Source organism: Phocoena sinus, chromosome 15 (assembly GCF_008692025.1).
Source record: "Phocoena sinus isolate mPhoSin1 chromosome 15, mPhoSin1.pri, whole genome shotgun sequence".
Lineage (NCBI taxonomy): Eukaryota > Metazoa > Chordata > Mammalia > Artiodactyla > Phocoenidae > Phocoena > Phocoena sinus.
The window spans coordinates 5,648,892-5,665,922 of record NC_045777.1 but is presented as its reverse complement, the minus strand read 5'-3'; positions in this window follow the sequence as shown (position 1 = coordinate 5,665,922).

Below are 17,031 nucleotides of genomic sequence, written 5' to 3'. Positions count from 1 at the left end.
GGAACGGGGAGGAAGAAGATGCTGGGGGGTGGGGGACCCTGTGAAGAGCTCTGCTCACTAAACTTAAAAGGGTACTGCATAGAAGGTGATGTGTTTGGGATGTGTTTGGCTGTAGGGAAACCCTGGCTGGTGTCTTAAATGACACAGCTGTTATATGATCTCAAAGAACAACAGGTAAGGAGGAAAATGGTTTTAGAATTGGCTCAGAAATTCAACAGAGTCACCAAGGACTCAGGCTGTTTCCATCTCCCTTCTCTGCCCTGCTCATCGGGTTGGCTTTTCTTTCTCTGACTTGCTACCTTAAGGTCACAAATGGCTGCCACAGATCCAGGTACTAAGCCCTCCCACAACCTGTGCCACAGACAGAAGGGATTGGGCATGGAAACCTCTCCTCTGCCCCTCTCTCTCTTCATTGGGACTGAAGATTTTCCCAGAAGTCCCCAGTGGACCTCCCTTTCATCCCATTGGTCAGAGCAGGTCACATGGCCACACCTGGCTGCAAGGGAGGCTGGGAAAATAAGTACGAGGTTTGGCTCCTCTGCTGTTGTAAGAAGCAGGTGGAGAGAGACTGCTGGAAGGACAAACAACAGTGATGCCATAGGAGTGTATTATTCAGGGTTCTCCAGAGAAACAGAACCAATATTTATCGATATTTGTTGTAGGAATTGGCTCATGCAATGATGGAGGTCAAAAAGTCCCACAATCTACCCTCTGAAAGCTAAAGAAACAGGAATCCTGGTGGTGTAATTCAGTCTGAGTCTGAAGGCCTGAGAACCAGGAGTGAGGATGTCCAAGGGCAGGAGATGGATGTCCCAGCACAGGCAGAGAGACTGAATTGGCACTTCTACCATATTTCACTCTATTAAGACCCTCAATGGATCAGGTGATGCCCACCCCCACTTGTGAGGGTGATCATCTCTACTCAGTTGACCAACTCAAATACTAATCTCTTCCAGAAACACTCTTACAGACGCACCCAGAAATAACGTTTAACCAGCTGTCTGGGCATCTTTTAGCCCAGTCAAGTTGACACTTAAAATTAACCATCATATTGGGCAAGAAGTCTCCACCCCCGAGCCTCTACAAGCATGTGGTGCGTGAGTTGCAGGTACCAGTACCCAGGGGCACAGGGATGATTCAGACAGAGGTCAACTGTGTCTTTGGGGAAAGGAGAGAAACAGGCACAAATATGACAGCATGAAAAATACAAAGGCATTGTTCTTTCCACTTCTTTACCCAACCTCCTAACTGCTCACTGAATTAAAGGGGGAAAAAGGCATTAAAATTGATACCATGACAAAACATGCCACCTTACCACCCTACCCATCATTCAAGATGCCCAAGAGGTCAAAGATTTCACTTCTGACATTACTAACACTGAATATCAATCACTTATTAAATACTCACTATTCATCCAGAATTGGACTAGTAGGATTGCACGTGGCTGTATTAACAGAAACCTGCCCATAATGGCTTGACCAAAAGACGGTGTGGTTTTTTCCCATACTGGAAGTGTACAGATAGGAAGTCCAAGGTTGATGTAGCTTCTCAGAAAACACCACAATGACCTTCCTCTTCTTAAGCTTCCTGCCCTGCTGTCCGAAGCCTGTGGTTTGCTTCCTCATGGTTTCAGTGTCCTCCCGGTTGCCCAGCTCCAGCCATCACATCAGTCTTCCAGGCAGGATGAACGGAAGAAGGAGGGGGACAAGGGGAAACAACAGCCTTTCCTGATAGCAACATATCTCATCCTCACATCTCATCAGCCATCGCAGGGCCACACAGCCATCCTTAGCTGCAACAGAGGCTAATCAGAGGGTATTTTTAATTGGCATCATGTTGGTTCTGGTAGAAAGGAAGGAGGGGAGAAGGGAAACAGGGCCAGCAACCAGCAGCATCTGCCTCAGCACATCACAGGCCGAACTCATTTCAGCCTCCCTCCATCTCCGTGAGGTGCAGACTGCGCATCTAGTCTAGGGACTAGGTCAGGGGTCGGCAAACTAAGGCCCACAGACCACATTCAGCCACCTATTTTAGTTAATAAAGTTGTACCGGAACACAGCTACGCCAGTGGTTTACATATTATCTGTGGCTGTTTTCATGCTACACAGCAGAGTTGAATAGCTGGGACAGAGACCATATGGTCTGCAGAGTCAAAAATATTTACAATCTGTAAACCACACTTTACAGAAAACATTGACCGGCTCCTGCATTAAATCCTTGATTCTCAGCGTGTGGTTGGTGGGCCAGTAGCACTGGCATCACTGGGAGCAGAACCTCAAGCCCACCCAGGCCTGCTGATCAGAACCGTCCACCTGCTCACCGTGGGGGCCTGCACAGTTTACTGACCCTTGTCGAGTCTCCATTCTCCCATCTGTAAAATGGGGAGACTTATTTCTCTCATTTATCTCCCCCATGTTGCCAGGAAGAGTCAGCGAGAAAATCCATGGAAAGTGCCCATCATATGCTAATTACTTAAGAAATGGTGACTAAGGGACTTCCCTGGTGGCACAGTGGTTAAGAATCCGCCTGCCAATGCAGGGGACACAGGTTCGAGCCCTGGCCCGGGAAGATTCCACATGCCGCGGAGCAACTAAGCCCGTGTACCACAACTACTGAGCCTGCACTCTAGAGCCCGTGAGCCACAACTATTGAGCGTTCGTGCCACAACTACTGAGCCCTCATGCCCAAACTACTGAAGCCCGAGTGCCTAGAGCCCGTGCTCCACAACGAGAAGCCACCGCAATGAGAAGCCCGCACACCACAACGAAGAGTAGCCCCCGCTTGCCGCAACTAGAGAAAGCCCACGCACAGCAACAAAGACCCAACGCAGCCAAAAATAAATAATAATTAAAAAAAAAAAAGAAATGGTGACTAGGGCTTCCCTGGTGGCGCAGTGGTTAAGAATCCACCTGCCAGTGCAGGGGACAGGGGTTTGAGCCCTGGTCCGGGAAGATCCCACATGCCACGGGAGCAACTAAGCCCATGTGCCACAACTACTGAGCCTGCACTCTAGAGCCCGCAAGCCACAACTACTCAGCCCACGTGCCACAACTACTGAAGCCCACGCACCTAGAGCCCGTGCTCCACAAGAAGAGAAACCACCACAATGAGAAGCCCACGCACCGCAACAAAGAGTAGCCCCCGCGCACAGCAACAAAGACCCAATGTGGCCAAAAATAATAAATAAATACAATAAATACACTTATTAAAAAAAAGAAATGGTGACTAATCACAAGTACTGATCTCATGACAGCCTCATAACCCTCACTGCCCAAGATGGGCACGTAGGAATTCCACGGGGGAGAAAGAATGACAGGGGCCTGGACTCTGGGGCTGCTGGGCACCAGGAGAGAAACATCCACCTGGCATTGAATTCTCTTTGGGGCTTTTATTCGACATCACACGGAAATGCTTCCACCCAGCCGTTCCCGTGTCGCTTTCTGGCTAGTTCTTTGATGTCTGCACAGGAGGGTCCTCCTCGGGCCTTAACAGACACATTTTCCCCCAAGCTGAGGCCCAAACAGTAAGACTTGTTCCTTTGACTCCTTTTGTTCAGAGCTACTCATGAGCTGGGATGAAAACGGTTCTGAGCTGCATTAGGCCCTGCCCAGCAAAAAGAGCCCACAACCCCACAAGCTGCCCATTCTGGAAAAATCTGGACGAGGAACCTGGAGGTCAAATAAGATGACCTTCTGAACCTCATCTCCCTAGGAATTTCATTTTTGCCGATACAGAAAAAATAGAATTAAAAACGAATTTTAGAAAACCAAAAATTTAAAAATAACCTCTTTTAGATGGTCTATTCCAAAGAATAGGCAGCACTGAGCTTCTTTTGTGTCCCAGAAAGCTGGCCACAAAAATTCCCATCCCCTCACGACACACAAGCGGCTCCACTTCGGGGCAATTCTCCCTGTTTCCGGACGGTTCGGGAAGCTTACCACAAATGCCCCTACCTGTTTGGAACTCCTCAGCAGCAGAAAATCACTGACCACAAAGCTTCCAGGGCAGGCATTTAAAATCAACCGAAAGACACTCCCTTTCACATGCCTCTGCCTCTGTATACTTTTTCACAATCAGGTTCCACACTGTTCCTCGCAGACAGGATGGGCATCCAAGCCAGGAATTCTTTTAAGGTGCTCTGTACGCATAAATATGATCACCTTGAGCTGGGGCAGCAAAAGGAGCACTCCAGTTACCAGGGGCTTTCGAAGGCTTTTAATAGGAAACATTTGTGCCAAATAAAAAGGCTTCTCCCTGCATTTTGCTTTCGTTGTAAATTATCTGCTCCAAAGATCCATCCAGAAATCTCTGTGGAGGGCGAACTTCGAGGCATGGCTGGATCCGGATTTGTGGCTTAGTGCAGATAGATTTTCAGCTGCTGCATCCAAACTGCAACCAGGGGGACAATAAGAACAGAGCTTCTTTTGTTCTGATTAAACTGTTTCTAATGGTCCCTTCTAGGCCGGGCCTTAGTGGAAGTCTCAACAAGGCCACTCATTGAGCCGTCCTTGAAAGAGCCAAGCGGGGCAGAGCACAAGGGAACCGTCGGGAGGGGCTGGCGGCCCTTTGCTCAGCCTTGGTGGTCCTGCCGCAAAGGAGAACAGGGCTGTTTTATTTGTTGTCTAAAATGGAAAAGGGAAGGGGGCTGGTGTGAGGCGGACTGTCCCACAAATTTCCATAATTAGTGTCTGCAACGTGTTAAGAGACTCAAACATGCGTGCACGCACACACGCACACACACACAGTAACATCAAATGTCATCCCAGAGGGACAGGGGTTCCCAAAAGCTGAAAACCCAGGAGCTGGTAGAGCCAATGTACTAAGTGCAACATGTGTTTCCCTGGCCCGAGAACTCAGCCTGCATTGGGGGAGCCACATCCCGACCACTGTGCTTTCATGTGGAGGCCTCGGGGTCCCTTTGGTTCCTGCAGGATCTGACACGGAAGGGAAGAAACAGACTGAAATGTACCAGCCACTCACTCGTCACAACGTGCTGCCTGCTCAACACCCCTGTTGAAACCTGAGGCCCACCTGAGTGTCCTCCGAGGGCCTCCCAGGTGGATCTGCAGGATGCTGTCTATGTAACAACAGGGACCAGAGGGACAAGAAACAAAAGGTGTGATTTATCCCTCCGAGAGAGTTTCCCCTCTTTTAATTATACATGTGCAAGTGAGATTTTAACTGTGCTCATTTGTTCTTTTCTAAAGAACATACTTTGGTTCTCCCCACATCAGTGAAGTCTGGATCGGTCGTTCTCAGCCAGGGGTGAAGATTCTGCTCCCAGGGGACAGGTGTCAATGTCTGGGGACATTTTTATTTTTATTTTTTGCAGTACGCGGGGCTCTCACTGTTGTGGCCTCTCCTGTTGCGGACCACAGGCTCCGGACGCACAGGCTCAGCGGCCACGGCTCACGGGCCCAGCCGCTCCACGGCATGTGGGATCTTCCCGGACCGGGGCACGAACCCGTGTCCCCTGCATCGGCAGGCGGACTGCCAACCACTGCGCCACCAGGGAAGCCCTGGGGACATTTTTAGTTATTCACAACTGCAGGGGGTGCTCATGGCACCTGGTGGGCAGAGGCCAGGGGTGCTGCTCACCGCCCTACAGTGCACAGGACAGGCCACAGCAGAGAAGGAACGGACCCAAATGTCCACAGTACCGAGGCTGAGAAACCCTGGGCTAAGAGAAAGTGACCCAGACCCACGGCCAAGATTGCAAGGATCCGGATCCTCACTTAGTTAAAGGTTAGGAGAGATGGAATTGCTTTCTGACAGGGGTGGGGGGTGGGAGGGGGGTGGGGGCGTGGGGTGGGAGGGGGTGGGGGGGTTGGGGTGGGAGGGGGTGGGGGGGTGGGGTGGGAGGTGGGTGCGGGGGTGGGGGTGGGGGGGTGGGGGGGTGGGGTGGGAGGGGGGTGGGTGGTGGGTGGGAGGGATGGGGGTGGGGGGAGGCACAATTTCTCCCTCCCACATGCATTCGAACAGGAAGGGGGACTGCTGCTCTTTGAAGCAAGGGCTTTGAGGTTAGTCTTTATTTGGCACTAAATCATCTTAAATTGCATGGGGAAATGGAATACAATTCAAGTTATATTACTAATCAATCTTCCAGTGGAATAAATCATGTGGAATGATATTCTATTAAATCTGTAAGTAATTAAAGGTCATGTGGACTTTGTGGGGAAAATTCTGGACTTTCATCAAGTTTCCCTCATGCTCAGCCCCTCCCAAAAAAACACACCTGCTTCTATCACAGGGGACTGTCTGGAGGTAAACCATGCTTATTATGTGACATATTGATTTATTAATCACTTCCCTTTTGCTCCAAGAAGTAATGGGAAGGGGCTGATATCAGAGAATGCTGAACAGAGAAGACAGTGAAACTTGGGATCCAAATCTCGAGATTTGAGTCTCGGCCCGGCCAGCTGTGTGACCTTGAGCTACCTGCCCCTGCTCCCCCGAACCCTGGGTTTTCTCATCTATAAAAGGGGAATAAAAATAATTCCTTTCTCCTAGGGTTCTTACCAAGATTAAAATGAGATCCCGGATGCAAGCTGCTCTGCATACTGCCCAGCCCCTGGGAGGAGGTCAGGAGACACTGGCTATCTTTCTGGTCCAGCTTTGTCCTTCGGCAGGTCCAGGGGAGCCTGGGGTAATGAGGTTCTCCCTGTATTCCTGGGGCACCCCCCACCTCTCTACATCCACGTGATTATAGTAGCCATTAGGACACTTGTGACTTGGAATCTGCCTTCCCCTCGAGAACGTAAGCTGTATGAGAGCAGAGCAGGTCTGCCTCGGCGCCAGGCACAGGCACACAGCAAGCACTCAATCAATGCTTGTGAAATGAATGAACGGTGGACAACATTTGACCAATATCAAGAGCCTGGACCGCTAGTCCCCCCTCTGCAAGTTATTAGCTGTGGACTTGGAATAACAAAAACAACAGCCTTCTCTTTCTCTCTCACACACCTAGTCTACCAGCAGGTGCTGCCCCCTCTACCTTCAAGGTATATTCTGACTCCACCCACCTCTCACGCCTGCACCCAGACCCAGGCCCCCGTCACCTCTGCCTGGATGGTGGCCCTGGCCTCCTCCAGAAGCCCAGGCCACGGTTCACGGTTGCTCTGCCTCTCTGGCTGCCCTTACTGCTCTTACTCCATTCCAGATGTCCCAGCCACCCTGGCCTCCTCCAATATCAGCAGCCAGACCACCCATCAGAAGAGCCTCTTCTACTCTGCAGTGTTACAAACTGAGGCTACTGCCCCTGAGGTAATCACTCTCAAAATTCATTTTAGTTAAGGATCTTCAGGAATCTGATGACACTGATCCACAAAATGAGACAACTCCTTCACACTATCCCCCTTGGTTTCAAAAGTTTCTTGACTCTTCCCTCCCCTCACATGGACTACTTTTTTGGTGACTAGAGGCCTTGGGGGTACTCTCTGTGGTCCCCACATAATTTTTCCTTTTATGGGTGGCTTTGAGGGTGGTAGCCAAGCACAGACTGACTGAAATCTGAGCTTCGTCTTGCATCAAGGTCCAACCCAGAATTCTCTTTTAATTTCATTTTAGCTCTTACAGACAACAATAACCAAAGCATTATATTGAATATATTTTGCTTTTTTTCTTATTAGTTTACATTTCCTGATGCATCCAGTGAACCAACTCCCTAGGAGTTAGATCCAGCTCTGAATTCCATGAGCAACTTTTATCTTTAGTAACTGACTGCAGCATTCCTGCTGTTCCACACCTTGGGTGACCACGTGGCCACCCAGGAATCAAAAGTTCCTCATCCCCCACCCTTTCATCCTCTCTCTTCTCAAGCCACATGTTTCCATGAGCCAGGGCTGTTGTAACAAATCCCACTTCTGACACCAACTATATGCTCTGTTTCTACTCCCAACACTTCTGACACCAAATGTGTGTGTGGGTTTTTTCCTGCACCAACCAATTCTCCAACTCTCTGGATACCAATTGCATATCCTACAATTCAATTCAATTCTGACACTAACGACCTGGAGTTAGACCTCACAGGTTAAGGGCTGAGTCCCAAAAGACTAACCTGACATTAGATATCAAACACAGGTCCTGGACCTCCTGCACTTCTGACCAACCAGCTATAAATTGGGGGTTCCCATGACCCCTCTCCTCAGGTTCAGTAATTTGCTATAACTGTTCACAGAACTCAAGGACTACTTACATTTGCTGGTTTATTATAAAGGAGCTTCTGTTCCTGTGGAGTTGGAGTGCTCCACCCTCCCAGCGTGTGGATGTGTTCGCTAACACGGAAGCTCCCTGAATATCATCATTTAGAGTTTTTATGGAAGTTTCATCACATAAGCATGATCAACTATTAACTCAATCCCCAGCCCCTCGCCCTTCCCCTGAGATGGGGAGCGGGGGTAGGGCTGAAAGTCCCAAGCTTCTCATCAAGATCCAGTCTTTCCGCTGACCAGTCCCCGTCATGAAGCTATTCAGGGATCTGCCCAGAGTCGCCTCATTAGAGCAAAACATGTTGCTATCACAAAATTCCAAAGGCTTTAGGAGCTCTGTGTCAGGAACCAGAGCCAAACACCAAATACTATAACAAAAGATGCTCCTATCATCCCTATTGCTCAGAAAATTCCAAAGGTTTTAAGAGTTTCCCATTATACGATAGCCTCTCCACCCCACCCCTTATCTTCCTTCCTGTTACTACCAGCATCTGTAATACTTTTTACTCATCTGCTGTATGTTGTCTTTCTCTCTCGTAGGAGCAGGGACTTTATCTTCCTTATCACTGTATTCCCAATGCCTAGAACAGTGCCTGGCCCATTTTAAAAACTCAGTAAATATTTATTGAATGAATATAAAGATTTTAAAAAAAATAACTGATGATTGATTAATTAACGATGAAGAGCTTGGGTTTGGAAGCCAGACTGCTCGAGTTCAAATTCTGGCTGCCCTACATTCCACTGAATGTCCTAGGGTATGTGATTCTGGACATATGAGCCTCAGTTTCCTCATCCATAAAATGAGGAACAGTCGCATCCATCCCCGGGGTTGTCGCAGGATGAAGCGGGGTCCACAGCACGTGCTGACTTAGCCGTGTTGGCATCTCGGAGACACTCAGCGACTACCTGTGGGATGACTTAGTGACTGTATCGGTACAACACTTAACCACTTTCAAAACACTCCCATGCTCTTTCCTTTTTAACTGATTCAGGTAGAACCTTATGGAATTACTGATATTTGGCCATTTTTGACCTACCAAAAAAAAAATGAGTTCAGTCTAAATACACAGGCAGAACAAGTATATTACCGATCCTGTTTTGCACGTAAGTAAAATCATAGTCAAGCAAAAGCCAGGGACCTTTCCCCAGGCCACATAACGGGGAAACGCTGGAGCCAGTCTGAATCCAGAACTTCTGCTCGGTGTTCTAACTGGGACCCTGTGTGCCTTTAGAAGAAGTTGGCATATGGTGCCAAAAGAACTTCAGAATCCCTTTGTTCTCTCCTGGGTGCAGGAAAGAGGCAACCGCAGAGGTGCCGGCAAGGGGTGGGAGCAACAGGGGGAAGGCCTGGCAGGGACCACTTTCCAGCTGAGTGGGAAATGAGCTCATTCTGTGATAAGAAGAGGTGTTCCCCCCACCCCCCCACCCCGCCCCCCCACCCCGGGAGAGCCCCATCCTCTAAGTACATCACATGGTTTCCTTTCTTCCCTTCCCCATCCCTCCCCCATCACTCTTCCCTCCCTCTTTCCTTCCTTCCTTCCTCCCCTTCTTTCCTTCCTTCTTTCCCTTCTTCGTTTTTTAATTAAACAATGACGAGATTCCTTTCTAGCGGTTTCACAAGAGGTGAAATCACGTAGCAACCTTAATTATTTTCAACTTAATAACTTCCTGGGGTGGGGGGGGAGAGGCCAAGCCCCTGGTGGGTGAAATGCCTTGCTGGGTAAGCTGCTCAGAGGACGGCATTTGACCAAATACTTCTCATATTTTCCCTCTCCCCGGTAAGCGCCTTTGTTTGGAGTGAACCTTTTTTTCTCTTCGTGATAAACATGAATGACTACAGTTGACTACAATTTTTTCAGCTGGCTCTAGCTTCAAAGGTTTGCGGGTTTTGAATTCCAGGCTTTTAAATTACTTTTTTTTTTTTTTTTTTGCTCTCAGACACACCTATAGTAGATAGTAGAAATATGAATTTCATCTTCAAATAAAAGAGAAACAGGGAGGTGTGTTTGGGGGAGTTGTTATCAATGGGGTCAGATCGGCGTGAACAGTTTCTAGTGATGGAAACCCTGTAGATCGCTGTAACCCTCTGAGGAATGACGTGTGTGGGGACAGAGGGGGCCATGTTGCCGGAGTCCAGCCCGCCGCTGCCCAATTATCACAGAAAACAAGTACTGAGCCCTGACCATGAGCCCCTCATGGAGATATAAAGTCATGGAGCCTCAAACCACCCTAGGAGGTAGGTGCCAGGATTACCAATCGAGAAGCTGAGGCACAGAGAGGTTAAGCAACTTATGCTGGGTCACACAGCTCCATAGTGAAGCTGAACCTGAAAGTGGTTTGCCCCAAAGACAGCCTGCCTCCCCAAAGTCACTCCTTGTACTGAAGGACTAACACTCTATGAGCAAGCAGCTATAAATCAAGACTAATAAAATACCATTTTGAAGTGCTGCCATAGTGATTCAATGAGATAAAGGGCATGAAAGATTCTGGTACGTGATTCCTTAAGAAATATTTGCCCATTTCCTGCCTCTCCCAGCTGGCAGGATACACTTTTAAATACCAAAGATTCAGACAGATAGGGTTCAAACTGGGCACCCATCCTCTCCTGGCCATGTGATTTGGGGTGTCACTTAACCCTTTCTGAGCCTCAACAATCCTCATCTGGAAAATGGAGCTGATGACAGAGCAGACCTCGTGGGGCTGGGGTGAGAATCAAGGGAGAAAGACGAGGTGGTATTGGATAAACGTCATCTGTATTTTTTAAAACACAGTAACAAGCTGGCAGAACTCCAGAGAAGGGCTGATCCTGGAGCGCACTGCCCAGATGGTGCCTTTGATGAACCAGGAATTTCATGAAACAGCCTGAATATACCCCCAAAGATCCTTTATTCAGCATCCACTTGTGCCAGGCACTGTGCTGCACTCCACCCATGAACTGACCCAAGAGCTTTGCTATGATTCTTTCACTGAACCCTGGCAACAACCCTGGAACTAGGTCCAGGTGTCAGCTCCGTTTTACAGGCAAGGAAACTGAGGCTCAGAGAGAAGTGACTTCTTCAAGATCGCACAGTGAGGGCGGGGCAGAGGGAGAGTTTAAACCCAGGCCCGTCCACAGCACCCTTCCCACTGCCCACCCCCAGCTCTTGGTCACTCCACTGGATCACTTTCTGCCACGTTTCTATTCATTAAAGGCTCATTATCCACTATTCTGTGTCAGCTGCTGAGTGACCTGACACTGGCACCAGGCGGCACAGTCGTGACATCCTTACCCCACCCCTCTGCTGTTTAGAAATGATTCAATAAGGAGGAGATTTGAGGGAAACCTCTGGGATTCTTTTTATAGCTACTTCCTTCCCAGTACAGCTTGCAGCGCCGCTGCCGGAGGTGAATGTGGGTCAGGGTTCTCAAAAAGACCCAAATCCCACAAAGCAGCTGGCCTGAGACCTGGGCAGATATGCCCCACACCCCACCCCAAGCAGAGTCGAAGCAAATCCCTGAATTCCTGGAGCCTCCCGCCGGCACCGGCCCCTTCCCTGCCCCCAGAGCGCAGGTCTGGTGGGATCTTCCAACCTCCTATAGCTGGTGTCAGGAGACCAAGCCGTTCTTTGTCATGTTAATGAATCATGTTAACAGGGTGTTTTAACAGAAACATTCATCACCTTTTGTGCAACAAGGCTTTCCTTTTTTGTTCGACTTAAATGGTTAAGTAGGTAATAAACGCCTATCAGCTCCACCACTACAGGCTGGTAATCCCTCCAAACCATAAATCATCCCCAAGATTATTATTGTCCTGATAAATCAGCACTTGGAGGAAACTGGTAAGTCAGGGTTGGGGGCTGTCTGTCCAAAGGAGCAAGGAAGAAAAGCCGGGTTTTCTCTGAGACGTTGATCTGCTGACCAGTGCGGGTCTGGGAAAAGGAGGCCCCAGCTCCCCCGCCCACTGAGGCTGCGATGCCAGCCCAGCGATGGTCACGCCTCTCTCCCTGCAAAGCCCGCCCCCTTCTGTCAGTTACCAAAGGCCCTACAATGTGCCAGGCACTTTGCTAGGCCAGAGACAACAGAGAGAAGGAACCAGATGGCACGCTAGTCTGCCAGAACGAATGGTCTCCGGGGGAGCCGGCAAGGATGCCCAGTGACCCAACGCCACTTAACCGTGCACGGCTGGCACCAGTAAGGAGCTGGGCAGGGGCCTGGCTCAGGGCTCCTCCTTGAGGTGGTGACGTTCATCTAAGAGGCTGGGTGGCTCTGATACACTGCCGTGGCCAGTCTGCGACCTGTTTCCTGGAACTCCCTTCTCTGCGGTGCCTGGGTAGGGGGTTGCACTCACTTCCTAGAGCTGCTATAACAAAGCACCCAAAACGTAGATGGCTTAAAATGACAGGAATTTATTCGCTCGAAATTCTGGAGGCTAGAAGTCCAAAATCAAGGTATCAAATCAGGGCCAAAGCCTTTAGGGGAGGATCCTTCCTGGCCTCTCCCAGCTTCTGGCAGCTCCGGCGTTCTGGGCTTACGGCTGCACCCCTCCGATCTCTGCCTGCATCTTTACGTCGTCTTCCTTCCATGTATCTGTGTCCACCTTGCCCTCTCCCTTCAAGGACACCAGTCCTACTGGATTGGGAGCCCACCCTACTCTAACAGGACTTCAACTTATCACCGCAACTAATTACCAAATAGGATCTGCATCGACCCCATCTCCAAGTGAGGTCACGCGCTGAGACCCTGAGGGTTAGGACTTCAGCCTATCTTCTGGGGCGGACACAGTTCGACTCATAACAGGGGGCTGCCACTGCCCCCCCTTCTCCTGGCTCTTCCTGCAGGTCCTCCAGCTCCTGGGCCGGGTGTGTGTTCAGCTCCTTGGTGAAGGTCCCGGCCGTAGCAAGACACCCCCATCACCATGGTCAGAGGGGACAAGAACCAACACAGGTTCTGGTCCGTCCTCGTGGGCTCCGGCTCATGCCTGTGGGTTCTGGCAGGTTCCTCCCCCACTGAACATCCATTTTCCTGGTCTCACTGTCTGCCCTGCAGATGCCAAGAGCCAGCGTCTGCCTGTGCCCCCTCGGACGCCCCTCTCTGCTTCTGTGCTCTCCTCCTGCAGCTGCTCCTGCTGCGTCACAGGCCCAGGGAGCCCAAGACACCTGGCTGTTGAGGTCCCAGCGGCCCTTAGCCGACGACTGAGAGTCCAGCCCCTGCCTCCAGGTAGGATGAGCTCCGAGTGTCACTCACACTCTGGACAGAACTCCCACCAGGCGGGGTCCTGAGCTTGGCATTGGGCACGCCTGACAACCCCCCATGCTTGGCGTCTGCCCGCCCCGTCCAGCTGCCCTGGACACACATCCTCAGGAAGTCCCGGGCACGTGAATCCGTGTCTCAGTGTCTGCTTCAAGGGGACTCGGCCTAAGGCAGAGACATTTAGCAAAATGGTTTCAAACAGCAGGTTACAGGTCAAAGTGACTGTGTTAAAGGTTTGAGAAGACAAAACCAGAAGGATCAATGAGCCAACGAGTGTGTGTTTTGAGCCATTTCTCCATCGGGCCCTGCTCTGTATCAGTGGGGGCCACACGGGGCTGGAGGACAGACAAAGAAGAGACGCTGACCCACAGGTCCGATAGGTCCAGTCACACAGGTTGCCCTGCCCTGGGGACGGGAAATCAAGCCCAGTAGGACGGAGGGAAGGGTGCCTTTTCTTGCTGACATTTTGTTTTGGAAGTAATTTCAGACTTGCAGCAAAGTTGCAAACACAGTACAGAGGGTTCGGCGTGCCCCTCACCCTGCTCCCCCTACTGCTAACATCCCACCTAATCGTGGTACAGGGGCGTCTCATACAAATTCACACAAGGGTCCCCCTGGCTGGCAGGGACACTCTGCCCAGAGGGAGGGGTCACTCAAGGAAATTGCTGTTGCAGGAGGGGGTAAACCTACCCTGTCCCTGGGGCTGGGGTGAGGGGTGGTGTTCTGGGGAGACAGACCAGCTTGTGCAAAGGTTCGGAGGAGAAAACATATGGTCAGTTGGGTGCAGCTGGAGGCTGGGGTGTGAGCGGAGGTGTGGGGATGCTCCAGGCAGCAGGACTGTCAGCCCCAGGTCCACCATACTGAGCAATCTGGACTTGATCTTAGATAGGGGGACACCTGGCGGTCTCTCAGAGCATCACCCGCACCCCAGAGCTTGCTGTCTTCACTCAGAGACAGAAAGAAACAAAGAAAGTGGGCAGGTGAAGATGTGCCAAAGAGGAGACACAAAGAATCCACTGAGAAGCTGGGTACACAGGACCCGTTGCATGCGGTGGGGTCACATCCTAGCTGGGGCAGCCATGGGCCTGCCTGACCAGTGCAGGAGTGACCCCGCCACCCTGAGGGCTTTGCCGGTCCCCTTGGGACCCAAGCCATCCCCAGGCCTGGCACCTTCCTCCCTCCGTCCACCCTCTCCAGTTAACTCTACCCCAACCTCCTCCCCGCGAGTGGCCAGGAAACAGCCTTGCCGTCTTCCTCCTGGAATTCCTGAGGGCAGCTCTGGCTCCACCCGTCAGCCTTGGGCTATCTTCCCTCAGAAATAAGTCTGTCTCCTCTCTGATAAGCCCTCGGGGGAGGTTTGGGCATCCAGGAGGCAAGGTGCTGATCTAATTAGCTGAGTAAAGCAATTGACACTCAGGTGTGAGCGACTTAGTGGCCTCACCCAGAGGTGGATGCCTGCGGGGCCCCAGAGGAGTCAAGACCACTGTGTGCTCGCTGCTGCTGCTGCTGCTGCTGCTGCTGCTGCGGTGGGACAGCGGATGGGGAGGGGCCCGGAGGTGGCCGCCCCAGGAGTGCACAAAGGACTCACGTGGTTGTTTCTGGAAGTGGAAGGTCACTCCCATCTACAACGTTTGCAGGGGTTCTCTGCCCCCACCCCATGCTCCTAACCCTGGGAAGAGTCTTGCCTTTTCATTCAGGAAACTCTGCCCAGCTCTGCGCCCAAATCACTCCCAGCCGCCCCCAAAGACCTCCAAAGGCACTGTCACTGCCATAACCAACGACTCAAATCCACCAACGACGTGTGCAGGGAATGACTAGGGAGAGGGGCCATCTGGGGGGTCCAGGAAACCCTTGGGTGGCCATGGACTTCTTAAGACCACTTGCACATAAATTTTCTTTAATTTGGAAATGAAACAGGCGTCATCATCCTCACTCTCCTTGTGCCAGCCGGTGATCCCCAGCAACCATTGTTGTTCCCCCATGGGGTGCTTTTGAAGACTGCAGTGGGATGATACATAGACCACCGATGAAGCTCTGGGTAAATGTGAGCTCTGGTTCTCAGTTCCTGACAGCAGGGCATACTTGGAAACGATCTTTCTGGAGGTCAGTATCGGAATATAGATAAAAATTTTTTAAATTATTTATTTTTATTTATTTATTTGGCTGCATTGCGTCTTCGTTCCTACGTGCAGGCTTTCTCTAGTTGCGGCGGGCGGGGGCTACTCTTCGTTGCGGTGCGCGGGCTTCTCATGTTTCGGAGCATGGTCCCTAGGTGCGCGGGCTCAGTAGTTGTGGCGCACGGGCTTAGTTGCTCTGCGGCATGTGGGATCTTCCTGGACCAGGGCTTGAACCCGTGTCCCCTGCACCGGCAGGCAGATTCTTAACAACTACACCACCAGGGAAGTCCCTAGATCAAAATTTAAAACACAGTTCTTACTAGCTATGATCTCATATATACTTAACTGCTCTGTGATTCAGTTTCCACACCTGGAAACAGATCTAATAGTGACTGTTTTAAAGATGGCTGTGAGGATTAAATTAATTAATAAATGGAAAGCACCTTAGACAATGCCTGGGACCTAGTAAGTGCTTGATTAATATTAGCACGGTTATTTGGCCTCGTGATTCTACTTTTCCGATTCCGATTCCGATTTTCAGTTTCATGATTCCTCAAGTGCCTCACAATACATGCACGAGGCTGTTTGTTGCAGCAAAGGATTTGTAACAGCAAAGGGTTAGCAACCACCTAAACAGCTACCCATAGGGGAGGGAATAACATACTACAGATCATCCATACAACAGATTCTTTGCAGCTGTTAAAAAAGAATGTATCGGGCTTCCCTGGTGGCGCAGTGGTTGAGAGTCCGCCTGCCGATGCAGGGGACGCGGGTTCGTGCCCCGGTCGGGGAGAATCCCACGTGCCGCGGAGCGGCTGGGCCCGTGAGCCATGGCCGCTGAGCCTGCGCGTCCGGAGCCTGTGCTCCGCAACGGGAGAGGCCGCGACAGTGAGAGGCCCGCGTGCCGCAAAAAAAAAAAAAAAAAAAAATTTCTTGATTTAGACTGATGTCCAAGATGTCCCTAAAGTTAAAAAAAGGAGGTGATGAAATAATATGCAGAGTGTTATCTCATTTTTGTTTAAAAAATATTGTCGGGATATGCAAAAAAAAATTCTAAGAGAATTTTCACAGAATGCTGATTTCTGGGGAAAGGGATTTACTTCGACATTCATGTTTCAATATTTTTACGATAAGACTATATGGCTTTTATAATCTAAAAATAGTAATATAATAATAAAGAGACATTGAAATGCAGATGGCCGTCATTGCCCTCCTCAGAGGAGGCAGAGGCTGAGCTTCTAGGAGGTGGTGGGAACGGACCAGGCAAGAGCCTGGCTCTGGAAAGGGGGAGAGCTGGGCTCCAGGGGTCAAATTCCACTGCAGTGACCTGGAAAGGGCTGTCGCATATTTTGCAAAAGGAACGTCAGCTCATCAAGTGTGACTTTGACCTCGGAGATCCGAGGGCCAGCCCAGGAGACACTTGCTATTCAGAGGTGCAGGAACGGGACATGCAGTGCCCTGTGTCAGCCAGCTCTGGC